The following is a 15,321-nucleotide window of genomic DNA, read 5'->3' as shown; positions in this document are numbered from 1 at the left end:
AAGAACTGGAATGGGATTATTAAGTCCTCGTATCGGTACTCGGTATTGGCAAGTACTCAAATGTAAGTACACGTACTCGTATTCGGTCTGGAAAAAAGTAGTATCGGTGCATCCCTATGACCAGCGATAAGGCACAATTACATTTTTTTTTATAATTTTGCCCAAAGATGTAGTGTGTCTTTGTTGTCTGTCTGATGATGAGCATTAGCTATTGTTTGCTGTTAGCTTCCAAAGTGCCCCAGGACAACTGTGCATGAGTGACAACATGATAAAAAAAAAAAAAAAACTGCATCAGGAACAATGCCTTGAACTGAAAAGCACAAGAAATTAATTACATTCTGCAGCAAAATGTTGGTTAATTTGGACTGAATGGCGCCATATGTGTCCATGGTGCAACCAAACATTGAAACAACTTTAGTTTTGTTTCAGTTTGTTTTAGTTTGGGCTTTTCCCTTTTACTTAAGAGAGAACTTACACATAGCTGGTGCAATTGGCCACAGAAATTTTACTATGTACCATGTTTGTTCACCCTCCAAAACCTTTCTCTCTGATTTGTGTGATCACAAACTTTGACATTTGTGGAGTCGAATTCAGCTAAGCGTGTCAGTTAGAGTTTGTGTGGTTGTGCTGTTGTTTGGCGCACAATTGGTTTCCTCCTCCATCCTCTATATCCTCTTACTCACAGCAGTCACCTTTTTTTTGTTTCTTACCAACCCCGGAGCTTTCACCTCCTGTCACTCCATCCACCTCTCGGGCATTGACAGTTGTCAGGGGGAACCCGCTCATTTCCCCGTGAAGTGTTCAATGGGGCTGCACTGATCCCCGCTGACGACTCTGAAGAGGTGACCGCGGCGATAGAATGGAGGGCCTGTCGTCGTGGCGATAAACCTGCCTGTCCATCCCTCTGCTTGCTCACCCGTGTCTCTTTCTACCATTTGGAAACCACTCCACCTGGTTCGGACAATTACTCCCATCCACTCGTCTCCCCGTCGCCGCCTTAACTCCACTTCCAGTCACTTAAGTTGTGATGGGCTAAAAGGGATGCTTTAGCCACCGCCTGGCCCCAGCACTGTTATTAGATGCTCCGAGTTTTGTTGACAGCCCATAAAAAAAGCTGTACCCTCTCATTGTGTGTCTCTGTGTGTAAAAGTGTGCTAAAAACCATACTCTGCCTTAATGGAATTTACCACAAGTGTTGGGTGTCCATCCATTAATGTCTCTACATGTGTTTAAGCTCTTTTCATCTGTCCTTTTTGATAACCACTTGTTATTGACATTATGTACACAAGTTAAAGAGAAAGGGAGGTTTTCTCAGCACCAGTGTGGCTCAAAGACACCCTACTTTGTCTTGCCACCAAATAAAAACTCAGTTTTGCCTGGAGGAGGGTGGGGTGAGACAGCAGGCCAGCCAGGAAGGAGCTTGGTCTAACAGAGATACAGGTCTCAACAGATCACCTCAGTCACTGACGCTAGCACTTCAATCCCCTTTGCCTCCCAAGATACACTTTCAGGTGCAGAACACACATTTAATTTTACACACGCACATTTACGTCAAAGCAAAAAGGTTTCCAATGCAAACACACATGACAACCCAAAGTTATGCTTCCTCTCACTGTCATTAGCCACAAAAAGGACTTCAAACACCAGGTGATATCATAGCAGCCTGGGAACAAACAGCCCAGTTTCCTTAATCTTCACATGACTTCTCAGCACCTAGCCGATGCTTAATTGCCAGGGAAAGTTTTCACATCTGCTTTTATTCAATAGTCTTTATTGGCATGAGTCACCCTCTATGCTACTGCCAGCTGCTTTCTACACCCAGCATCGGGAGTAGAAAAAAAAAAAAAACCCAAAAAAACTGAAAATTCATGCACACGGAATGACTGATAAATAAATAAGGTACAAGCCAGGCTTTCATGGGCACTTAGTCCTTGGAAAGGCTGGGGTACATAATTCCAAAGCCATGAAAAAACACAGGATAACAAGGGGAGTAAAAAGGCTGTGTGGTTATATTTACAGGGGTAATCATTAAGGGGGGAAATGCAATTTGAAGAGGGGAGGAGGGGTAATGATGGAACTTCAGGGGTTCCTTGTAAGTCCCACAAAGGCAGTGCATTGTCTTCTTATGTAACCAGACCAGTTTCAACTTGTTTCATTAATACCACTCAGTCCACTCTCACCCCTTTTGAACTGGATTGATGTGGTGATATGCTCTATATGCTTTTTAGTATTTTCTTGTTTAGTTTATCTGGTGCTTATTTTCCAGATGAATAGATTATTTGTTTGATCGTATAAAATGTTGATTTGTGTTTTCTAAAGCACTAGATCAGGGGTGTTAAACTCATTTTCTTTCAGGGACCACATTCAACCCAATTTGATCTCCAGTAGGTCAGGCCAGTCAAATAATATCATAATAGCCTATAAATAATGACAACTCCAAATTTTTTATATGCAAAAAATAACATTGAATTATGAAATCATTTACTTTTTACGAACTATCCAAACAAAAAACGATGTGAATAACCTGAAAAAACTCAAATTTCTGAAGAAAAATAAGAAGAAATAATTAGAAAAATGTGATCCATATTATGCCTCAACTTATGATTTATACATGTGCATTACAGATCAGACCAAGACACAAAACAGGCAGAAAATTGTTAAAATTGCACTTATTTTGTTTAGACATTTAAGGTTGTTCATATTTGTTCAGGTTATTGACGTTTTATTATTAAAGGATATCAGAATTTAATGTTCTTTGCAGTAAATCAAGAAGAAAAAACTGGTGTTGCCATTATTTATAGGCATGATGTCATATTATTTTTTTCACATTAAACCAAGAAGAACATTTGGAGTCATTATTTCTAGGTTATTATGCTATTATTTTTGAGTTTGACACCTTTGATTGTTAATATCTTCTGCACTTTGCAAATCCATCCTGTGGGCCAGATTGGAACCGCTGATGGGCCGGTTTTGGCTCCTTGGCCGAATGTTTGACACCTGTTCTCTAGATGTTGCCCTCAAATGTCTTATTTGATCCACAACACAAAGATATTCAGAGGAAAGAAAAAGCCATTTCAGATAATTGACTTTTTGTATATTAATAATAATTACTCAAACAAATTAATTGATTATCAGAATACTTGCTGATTAATTTCATAGTTGAGAGTTGTTGGTTACAACTCTATAAAGTGTTTATATTATTATCTAGAGATGTGCTAAAACAACTATACACCAGATAACAATTCTGTTCTTGTTCTTGGTTCATGTTTTAACTAAATTTGATAAATTGTTCTCAATTACCTTACATAATCTGGCACCACTCTTCCCAAAATGTCTGAGTGTCAAACTGTGCAGAAGGCAGCAGCCTGCATGGCCTGATAAACTGTTAATGATCTGAATGGGGATCAGTTATTACTGTTCCCCATGTAGCTGGAGATAAAATTGGTGGGGTTCCTTTTCTTCAGTCGTGGGGGCCTCAGTGGACAGAGCATATGCTGTAGTGACTGAAAGGGAGCTTCCTTAACCCTTTCATGCATGAATTATGAGAACCTTAATCAAGATTTTTTTTTTCCTGAGTGTTTTTATTCCTCTTTAGGCATGAAAAAAAAAACAATGTGATTGAATTTTTTTTTTTTTTTTTTTTTTTTAAATCAACCTGTTTTTCATGGAGTTACAAAAATGTCCACTCAGCTACACCATGAATTTTATTCTTGAAGCAAAGAAACATGTATTTAAAACCCAATATCATAAAGTGATATGAAACAGTGAAATGAAACCATGTTTAATGCAGCTAATCTGATGTTGTCTCACATTTTAACATATTCTAATACTAGTTATTACTCACTTCATGGAGATAATATGCAAAAAATAAATATTAACAATTGATTTCCACTCAAGAACCAATCAAGAACAGCAAAGTTACAATAATGGTATGAATTGCAGTTTATGAGATGATGCATAAGTGTCCACTGTGTTGGTTGATATGGAACTAAAACAACAAAACCCATGAATATACAGGGTGGGGAAGCAAAATTTACAATATTTTGAGGCAGGGATTGAAAGACAGTGTTTAACCAATTAGTTTATTGAAAGTCATGAGAATTTATTTGCCACATGAAAATTGACATAATAGAAAATGTCTGTATTCTATGTGTCCTCCTTCTTTCTCAATAACTGCCTTCACACACTTCCTGAAACTTGTGCAAGTGTTCCTCAAATATTCGGGTGATAACTTCTCCCGTTCTTCTTTAATAGTATCTTCCAGACTTTCTCGTAATAGTTTTGCTCATAGTCATTCTCTTCTTTCCATTATAAACAGTCTTTATGGACACTCCAAATATTTTTGAAATCTCCTTTGGTGTGACGAGTGCATTCAGCAAATCACACACTCTTTGACGTTTGCTTTCCTGATTACTCATATGGGCAAAAGTTTCTGAAAAGGTATGGATAATAGTGTTAGGTATGATTATGACATCAATATATGTTTGGTTTCAAAACAATTGACGTAGTGCCTGCTGAGAAAAAACAACTAAATGTTCATTGTAAATTTTGCTTCCCCACCCTGTACAAGAGTAAAGCTGTAGATTAACTGTCCACTGTAGTGACCATTATGCATGAAAGGGTTAAAGTGGTTTTTTTTTGTGTGTGTGTGTGTGCGTTCCTGTGTGTGTGTGTGTGCGTGTACTCATTTGTGTGTGTATTCTGAAGCCGTAAAAGCAGAGCCAGGATGTCACTATGACCTGGTCACTATGTGGGATCACGACTGAGGAAGGGAGGGAACTTGAAGCGAGAAGGAGAGATGGAATCAAAGAGGTTTAGAAAATCACAAGAAAGCCGTCACGTTGTAAAACCTTTAATAATCCAATGCGGTATACTACATGGCATTCCCACAAATTTCTGATACATCTGGCAAAGGTATGATTTTGACACCGAGCCAAGGAATTTGTACAGTGAATAAAATGGTACGGATTCACTGATAAACGGGAGGTGATCTACGTGGAAAAGTGGAAACAGATGGAAAGATGGAGCGGTGTCCTTCACAGAGGTGGAGGTGAAGGTGCAAACAGACTCAAACATTTAGAAATAGACACAAAGACAGTGAAAAAAAAAAGAGAAAGTTAAAGCAGGCAGGAGGAGGAGACAAGTGGAGAAGTTGGGTGGGGTGTTTTTAGGTGTCTGGCTGTAACAGCATGGGTCTCTCCCCTGACACCTCCACAACTTATCATCCCTGCATTCCTGCACAGGGACACTCCCCTGCCCACTGATACTCCACTGTGTGTGTGTGTGTGTATGTTGTGTAAACGTGGATTTTATGTGTGTGTGTGTCTCATTTTAAGTGAAAGGGCATGTTGGCCTCCCTCGCCCAGGACATCTGCTGCTGAAGGAGGGGTTTGTGTAAGACATGTTATGTATGTTGTGTGTCTGTGAATAGAAAGTGGGAGAAGAAAAAGACAGAAAGAAAGAAATAAAGAAAGAAAGAAAGAAAAAGAGAGAATGAAAGAAAGAAAGAAAAAGAAAGAAAGAACTAAACAAAGAGAGAAAGAAAGACAAGAAAGAAGAAAAAAGAAAGAAAGAAAGGCCTCTGTTTTGAGTGCCATAAACCCTGTTTCCCCTCACCACCTTAGTAGGGCCTTAGGTTGTGGCAAAGTACAGAAAACATCTCAGGGATTTCCTGCCATTCAAAACAGTCCCCTCTCCTCTTCAGCCTCTCACTCTGTCTACTTTCTTAGAAGCTCTTGATGTGAAAGGCGTGTCTGCAAACCTTCGTTAATTCATTAAAGCATCCAGTCTGTGTGTGTTTAAGTGTGAGCAGCGGGCCACAGGAAGCATTGAACCCTCCTGATTACAGAAGTGATGTGTGTTATTACAACACTTTTGCAGACAATGTGATGTTGTGCAATGGCAAAGGTGAAACTACAACGTGCAAACTTACAAGGACGAATATGGGTGGTAACTCTCGTATCGTGAATGGACTACTTTGGTTTACTTTTTTCAGTAACTTTCCTTTTGTGTCTAACATATGAACTATGGAGCCAAAACCAGGACTTTACTGTTTGATATTGAAAATAAAATTTCGCATTGAAAACACACCCTGAAACTGAAAAAGAGAAACATTGACATTGAAAAACATGTATTGGAAAAAAATTATAATGGCATCACAACAGGTATTGGCATTCGGGGTGTCCTGATCTGGTCTAAAGAATGGTATCGGCCGCCGATCTATTCAACCTGAGGGGCTTTTGTGGAATTATTTGACCCCACCCAACCCACCCTGCAAATAAACTGACATTGTTTTGACCCGACTTAACCCGACCCGCGAGTAACCCACTGATCTGAGCATCACTAACGTACGACACGGAACACACCCCCATATAATACCTGGATGAAAATGTCCATACACTCGCTACAGCAGTGGCAAACATATGGCTTGCGAGCCAAAACCGGCCCACCAAAGGTTCTAATTTGTCCCACAGTATGAATTTGGAAAGAGCAAAAATTATACTAATATTATTAAGAGTCAAAGGTGTCATAGTTGTTTTAGTTCAGGTTCCACATTCAGCCCAATTGTGATCTCAGGTAAAATAATACCATAATAACCTATAAATAATGACTCCAAATTTCAATCAAAATTTCATTGTAAAAAGTCGGTATCGGATTGGTATCAGATCGATATCGGCAAAACTAATCCTACAAAAAATTCCAGATCGGGACCTCACTAATTGGCATTGATAGTGTTGAAAATAATATTATTTTTATTTGATTTCATTGTTTTTCTATTAGTTTTTTTTTTTATGCTCTCATCAATATTATACAAAAACTACTACCACTACCGCTGCCGATACTACCAGTTTCTGTGCAAACTTGAAAGGAAGAGTATGACTTTGGCTAAAGACAAACCCATCCAACTGTGTCCGCTCTCACCTCGTCTTGCAACAGCCTCCGTTCTGTCCACTCCAGTATTTAATAGATTCACCCTTGGCCCATGCTTCTACCAAGTTTAATGAAAATTAGACAAACAAAAACAAAAATATAACTTCAAGCCCCATTTGTGTCTACATATTGTTATCATTTTTCTATTAATTTCATGTCTCCATAAATCCATCTTGGAATGACAGCAGTGGATGGTTTGAATCTCAGCTGTGTGACCCTGACTGGTAGATCCTGCTTCCTGCTTGTCTCTGAGTGCGGACTGTTGTGTTTCTGGTTGGGTTCTGCTGTCAACATGTGGCTCGAAAAGTCACCAGAGCCAGAAGACACAAATCTCTGATGGAGCTGCTGCTGGCATAACAGAGCGCCGGGTAGCGGGTGGCTCTCTAAAGTTATCTCTTTGAAAGGAACGTGTGTCTGTGTGCAGTTGTAGCTACGGGGAGTGTGTGTTGTTTTACGAGTGCTTCTTCCCATCTGAGCTGCCTATAGCTTTGCTTTTAGACAGTGATTAATAGAGGCTTGAGGAGACCATCAGAGAAATGCAACTTTGCACATCTACTAAATGTTTGCTGTGCTCTGCAGGACTTGGCGCAAAACCCTGTGACCAGTTTGTGTAATGTAGTACATGCACAGTTGTATGTAGAAGCATGTAAAATGGTATAAATTAATGGCTTAATATCATTTTTGTGTGTGCAAGAGCTGTGCAGAAATGCAAACAGGCCTTCAACGATGAATTTAGGTCCATATATAAATGTGCAAACTGACTTCAAGTTGCAGTGGAGCTAGTAACACTTGAACCAGTTTCTGGACATTGTCTTTTCTGTCTCAGCCCAGTCTGAGATGCTGCTGGTCTCATGATCCCATGGTCTACCATGTGTGTGTTTCTTTCCATTAATTTGTATTTGCAAATGTGTATGTGCGTGTGTGTGTATATATACGAGTGTGCGAGTGTGTGCCAAGCCCCTGTGCCCTCCCCTGTCTCCACGCCTGGATGCTAACCGCTAGTGAAGGCTAGCCAATTATCCCCAATCAAGCTACCCTCTCTGGAACTGGCGCGAGAGGAAGCTCCCACTAGAGCTTATACTAGTCATTATGGGGCACATCCTGACATTAACTTTCTTCTTTTCCTCCTTGGCTTCATCTCTCCTCTTCCCTTTCTTTCTGTCCTTTTTCTTTCTATCTTTCTCTATTCCTTTCTTTTTTTTTCTCCCTCCTGCCCATAAGTGAAGGCTTGATGCTGCCATTGTTGAAGCGAAGCAGTAATCAAACACATAAACCAAAAGCACATGGGTGCTAATTCAAGCCTTCCTAATACTGCATTAAGGAAATTTAGGGTTGATGATGGAAGGATAAGGTTAGACCATGCGTGATGTCATTTGCAAAAGAAGAATGTGCTGTGCATGTATGTGTATCAGCTGTAGGTGCCGAGGTATTGCTGTGCTTTTTTTTTTTTTTTTGTACGCATGTATCTGTAGGGAATTGCGCACTGAATTCTGGGAAATGTCACCCCCACACACAATCTAGATACTGAGATACTGAGAGACAGATTGGACACAAATCAACTCAGGCAATTTAGCTTCAACCGGGCAGCAATTATGTCTCGCTATAAAATATTTTGCCATTTTTATTAAACTATTCCTGCTCTGAAAACTTTCTTTTCAGTATAAGACAAAGCCTAATTTGCAGTCCCAGGTCCTGTTCAGTCAGACACCTTAACGTTTGATGTGAACGGTCGGGTGATATTGCCTTGTCTGTGTTCAGGCAGTGAGAGAGACCGGGTGAGGTGTGGTGCCTGTAGGTGATCCACTTCATTCTGCTCCTGTCTTGTCGTGACAGGACCTGCATTAAATGGAAGGAGTCAGTGACGGAGCAGTGACAGGCCCAACTCTCTGCCCTCCCCCTGGGTGTATGTGTGTGTGTGTGCGTGTGTGTGTGTACAAACCAGTGTGCAAGCACCCATCACAACTGAATGGCACATGAATGGCACTTTTTCCCACTGCTCATCAACAGTGGCTGTGTTACGTTAATGACAGTTGTAGCTAATAAAATGCACTTTCATTTAATTTCCATATATAGTACTCATGTGTCAAAGAGCACAGGGCTTGTGCAAAGCTACACACCTGACATCTATTTATCAATCATCTTGCCATTTTTCATGACATGCAAGTGTCACACGCGGTTACTCTCAGATCAATGAAAATGTTAGATCAGTCAAAACAGATGACAAAAAGCAACACTTTCATTTCTGTTCACTTCAGAAACAACTTTCATTGTCATCGTGATTTTATGTGTGTGTGCTTGAGGTTGACATGCAGCAAATGCTTGAAGATAAGCTTTCTTGCTCCTCTCTGTGTATTGCAACCCAATTAGGTGTGCCTTTTAGCAGAGATTTGGAGTACAGGTTGAACATCAGCACCCTTCAGTGTTGAAAGGCAGATCTCAAATTAGTGAGCACCACACACTCCCGCCCTCCTCCCCCTCCAACCCTCAACTACCTAACCTATCACCATCTTTCCCCTCCTTTGCTCCTGTGAAGACACAGAGGCCCCCGGGGCCCTGAAATGTCTCCACATGCTGGAAATTGAATCAAAAGGCATCAATCAGGCCACCCTTTTTTCTTCCTCCCCCTTTCACTCCTTCTTCTTTCTTTTTTGTCTGTGTTTGGTGTCTCTAAGCAGTTTGCCAGGGTGTGTAAACGGGTGTATTAACAGCACCACTAGGAAGCACAATTGGACATGAAGTGAAGCAGAAGCATCTTAGAGGATTTTTTTTAGGGCTGCTGATGCTTGGAGTTTGTTCATCTAAGTCAAATTGCAGGTGAATTTTTTATATTTTACACATTACCAAGTATTTTATCGGGCCAGTGCGTTCTAAACACCATCCTGCTGACACACACACATGCACACACACGGTGATATTATTATCCTCCTCTTCTGTGGCTCTCTGCTGTAAAATGAGTTTGCCCCAACTCCATTAAAACCCGCGCCAGCCTCTCCCCTGACGCTGCCGCCCTATTTGCATGTGCTAGTGAGCCACTCCACGGAACGAAGGATCTCCTCTTTTCCTCCTCTCCTCCTTCACTTCGTCCCACCGGAATGCGCGATAAGTGGGCAGATGACATTCACGGAGAAAGACTGCAATAAAGTGACTCTCTCTCTCTCCATTTCCTCACCCCCTACCCCCTTTTCCCCCCACTCTATCACTCCCCTCCTCTCTTTGCCACCACATCAGAGGCAGAACGGGGATATTGCGAATGACACGGGCAAATCAGCTGTAAATAGACGCTAATTTGATTGACATCTGGGCTGCTGTCACTATGTGGGCGAGGACAGGCCCCTGGCAGCAGACAGCAAGCGGCGTTTACCCAGTGCACAAAAAGCCAGCTTTCAACTAAATCACTTCTTGTCCGGTGGGCCCTCCCTCTTTGTCCCTCACTCCCTCTTCTCCTTCGCTCCTCCGGTATCTCCCTCCCCACCTCCCCTCCACCCACTATACCGACTGACTCGCCAGATTCTAATTGCGTGTCCTTCCTCTCAGTGCAATTTTCCCATTACCGCCACAAGAGTAGCCGCACAGCTCATCTGAAGCGAGGTTGTCTCTGAAATATGTACCTCCAGGTTAACCCTTTGATAGCTTTCACAGCCTCCTGCAAACTCAGGGTACATAGTGGAGTGTGTTATGTTGTGTTAATGGTTTGATGTTATAATAAACATTTCCACACTGAAATAGGCAAAAAACAAACCAACAAAAAAACAGGCCTAATATATATGTTGTATGCTTACATGACAACAAATGCTCTCAAATTTGGTAAAATTCAGAGAAATTCATTTATTTATAAATTCATTTATCCTTGTTTTATTTGGTTGCTAATCAGTGGGGTCAAATATTAATGGAGAAACGCAGCAAGGGATGATGGAATAGAAAAAAAAAACTGGATGGAGGTCAATGGCAAAAAACTGTGTTTTTTTTAGTCTCCCTCTATCTCTATCGCTCTCTCTTTTTCTCCTCCTTTACTCTCTCTCTTTAAACCCAACTGGTCAAGGCAGACAGCCATCCTTCAGCAGTCTGGGTCTGCTCCAGGTTTCTGCTGTTAAAGGGAAGTTTTTCCTTCCACTGTCACCAGTCACAAGTGTTTGCTCCTGGAGGATTCTGTTGGGTTTCTGTAAATTGGCTTAGAGTCTGGTTCTAACCAACTCTATATGTAAAGTGTCATGAGATAACTTTTGTTATGATTTGGCGCTATATAAATAAAATTTGATTTGATTTTTTATCCTGTGTGAATTGTGCCACCATTTGCAAATATGATGTTTGTCAGTTCAGAAAATAATTTTATGACTAAAGAAAGTCATTTGTTGTGATGATATTTAAGTAACATCTAGTTTAATGTGAAATGACTCAGTGGACTGCAGCTCCCGTCTCATGCCATACACATCATCAACACCGAAACGGCCGTTACCTTGGTATATTTCATCTTGTTCATCACAAGGGAGAAGGGGTAAAATCACCACAGTCTGGTTCTGTTGAGGCTACAGAGACTTCTTCAGAGAGTCTGAATACAGGGTGTACCAAAAAAATGTATACACACTTTAAATAATTGTAAAGTAGGGATTTATTAAAATTCATTTAATTTTCAAAATGTAATAGAATTTACAAACATCATTTTATTGTTTTGTCACCGCCTGTTCTGGTCCAGAGACTGCTGACAATATGAAGCAATGGAGTCGCACACATCATGAAACAATTCCCTTGGTATTTGCGTGCATTCACGTTTAATGGCTGCTCTCAATTCAGTGACTGTTGCAGGTCTCACAGCATAGACTTTGTCTTTTAGGTATCCCCATAAAAAAAGTCTAGTGGTGTGAGGTCTGGTGAACTTGCCAAACAGGTGGATTGGACAGAGGAGTTTCGTTTAGAGCCCGACCGATTAACACCCCCCCACCCCCCCACCCCCACCCCCCAATATTGGTATCGGCATCGGCCCCAAAAATCCCAAATCATTTGGGCTCTAGTTTCGTTGAATACCCTCCGTGTTTACCAGACCTCACGCCACTAGACTTTTTTTTAATGCCCCCCCTCAAAAAAAAATAACCATAGTAATTTACATTAATTCATATAAACTCAAACAGATAGTAACTGATATAAATACATTATTACAAATATTAAATTACTTAACTCATTGTTGTATTGTGGCTGCCTTCCCCCTCACTCCCCCCTCTCTCTTTCTCACTTTCATACACACTCCCCTCTTCCACTTTTCCCTATCACCCCTAACCAAGCTATATTGTTTAGTTGCTCTTTACATTTATGATCTTTTTCATTGTAATATGATGTTGTCATTGTTGTGGTTTGTCATTTCTGTGTCATTGTTGTTGTTTTTGGTTTATTTGTTTGATTTTCCCTTTTTTATGTGTTGTTGTTGTTGTTGTTTTTCTGTCCACAATGTCTTGTTAACTGTCACTAATAAAAAAAAAAACTAAAACAAACAAAGATACACATACTGCCGCATTTAGCCGGCAGTTGTATCCGATGCAACTGAAGCTACCGGTGCAGTCGCATTGCAAACGTCTGTCTTGGACCACCGAATCAAATCAGTGAATCTCTCCCTCCCTAGCGTCCAGGGTGAACCCCACCTTCACCCAATGTTCATTGGGATAGACTTGACAAGACATGAAGAAATGAATGAACCTCATCTAAACAAATGAAATAATTCAGATTTATTTGTCATTAATGGTACTGAAAACAACTGCCTCTATGATATTCCACTATGTCTTTTGTTATTGTTTTTGCAGCAAGAACTACACACTGTGTTTTGTTAAGATGGTTTTGGACAAAGCAAATTCTGAATATTTTTTAGTTACTGTTTGACAGCTATGGCAGCAGATATCGCTGAAAAATAAGTCTAACTATGTTTTTTCTTTTTTTTTCCCTATGTGATCCTGTGGGTATTTCCACTCCACAGGTAAGTTTCTCTTTTGTTTCTCTGTGTGTCTTCAGACATGCATGTGATAATGCCTCAGACCTCACCACTGTTAGTGTTCATGCTAGGTTAAGCATGGCTAAACGGCACCGACCTGCATGTTGACTTACATGCCATACCAACATCACAATCAAAGAATGTTTAATTCAGAGCATCGAGCCTCTAGGTCTCTCTCTCTCTCGTTCCACTCTTTTCTACTATTTCCTTATTTATGTGTGTGATGTGGGATTGTGCCAACAGCCATGCCCACGGCAAACAGCAGGAGCACCCATGGCAATGAAATGCTAATAAGAGCAGTGTCATTTCAGCATACAGATTCACAAGGGTGTTGTACTGTCTTTTTGTTTTAATCCATCAGAATTTCTTTACATATTCATCAGGAGTATTGTGTATTCCTGCTGAGCAAACTTTATCATGACACTGACATTAAGTCCAAACATTTTTCAACACCTGGGACTTGTTTGTGTGAGTTCTTTGCACACTACTTCACACTGGTTAGGGGTATTTTTCCTCAGGCAATTGTTCCTTAGGCCTTTTATCCCCCTCACCTGTGCTTGTTTGTCAATTTAGTGATTCCCAAAGCAGGAACAGATGTACAACAAGACAACTGTCACTGGATATCCAGGAGGGCACCTAAGTTTCATGAATCTGTAGCAAATTTGGCTCCAGTGGTGCCAATAGAATAATAGAATAAATAGAATAAAAACCTCCTCAATCTTCACCCTCTGATCTAAATTATGTAGCAGTAATTATTAAATTAAAAAAAATAACCCCAGGCAGATACAAAATGACCAGACAACCTTCACACTAGATCCCGACCGATATGGGATTTTTGGGGCCAATGCCGATATTGGGAGCTAAAAACAAAAAAGCTGGTATCCGATATATCAGCCAATAGCTGATACAGGTCCATCCATGTTGGAGCAGGGGGACAGAGGCAGTGGTGTAGTCCAGGGTATACAGCGGTATACGGAGTATACCTACTTATCTTTCAATCAGCATTGGGTATACCTACAGGGTGGGGAAGCAAAATTTACAATATTTTGAGGCAGAGATTGAAAGACAGTGTATGACCAATTAGTTTAGTAAAAGTCCTGAGAATTTATTTGCCACAAGAAAATGGACATAATAGAAAATGTTTTTATTCTATGTGTCCTCCTTCTTTCTCAATAACTGCCTTCACACGCTTCCTGAAACTTGCGCAAGTGTTCCACAAATATTCGGGTGACAACTTCTCCCATTCTTCTTTAATAGTATCTTCCAGACTTTCTTGTAATAGTTTTGCTCATAGTCATTCTCTTCTTTACATTATAAACATCTTTATGGACACTCCAACTATTTTTGAAATCTCCTTTGGTGTGACGAATGCATTCAGCAAATCACACACTCTTTGATGTTTGCTTTCCTGATTACTCATATGGGCAAAAGTTTCTGAAAAGGTATGGATAATAGTGTTAGGTATGATTATGACATCAATATATGTTTGGTTTCAAAACAATTGACGTAGTGCCTGCTGAGAAAAAACAACTAAATGTTCATTGTAAATTTTGCTTCCCCACCCTGTACTTCTAAATCCCCCTGATGTGCACTATTCAGTAGTATCTCAGCCACATTGCCCATGTTTTCCCCTAGGATGGTGAAGCCATGACCCGCCCTACTCTGCCTCTAACTGGCTAGTTACTTGGGACCTTCACTGATTAACTTTAGGCTTGGAGGACTGATGAACCAATCAGAGGCAGAGTAGGGCGGGGCGGATTATGCAGAGGAAAATAATGCTAATTTAGCTTTGCTCCTGATCAAATCATGATACTTTTATAATAGTGAGCAATTACTAGTGATGGATTTTTGGGTAAACTAAATAAAATAGTCTTATATCTCACTGTTTCTAAAACAGCATTTTTCTGGACTGCTTAAAACAACAACAAAAAAAAACGGGGGGGCAAAAATTAAGAGTATACCCACTTCTCCAGGGACCACTACACCACTGGATAGAGGTCCATGATTTTCAGAGCGGGGGGGGGGGGGGGGGGGGGGGGGGGGGTAACAGTCCATGATTGGGGGTGTAGCATGATTGTTGGAGCAGAAGTGAAAGTGAAAGTGACACGCTTTACTATTCCTCTAACTCTCCGGGCAACACAGACACAGCAGCACTGAGTGACAGAATCTCCGCGCAGCAAAACAGTTCATACTGTATATCCGTTACATATTGGCCGACGTTGATTAATCAGGGATACGATGTAATCAGCCTGATTAATCAGTCGGGCTCTACTTCACACTCTCTTAGCTGAGTCACTGCTGATCATTAGCAAGAGTTGATAGGGGGATTTTTAAAGCATTAGACTAGATTCACACCACTGTTACAGCTGCATGAAATATTGCAAGACAATTAAAACTCATCTCTCAGTTCTACATCACTG

The 15,321-nt window shown here is 40.6% G+C and overlaps 1 protein-coding gene across 1 annotated transcript in view; it reads left to right on the top strand.

The window, feature by feature from the left end:
- bnc2 (basonuclin zinc finger protein 2) overlaps window positions 1-15,321 on the top strand; it is a 219,509-nt gene that overhangs the window by 44,433 nt on the left and 159,755 nt on the right. The gene's annotated exons all lie outside the window — the stretch shown is intronic.

This window comes from Sphaeramia orbicularis, chromosome 1 (assembly GCF_902148855.1).
Source record: "Sphaeramia orbicularis chromosome 1, fSphaOr1.1, whole genome shotgun sequence".
NCBI classification, from domain to species: Eukaryota; Metazoa; Chordata; class Actinopteri; order Kurtiformes; family Apogonidae; genus Sphaeramia; species Sphaeramia orbicularis.
The sequence above is the reverse complement of the archived record's forward strand: the minus strand, read 5'-3'. Positions and strand labels throughout refer to the sequence as shown.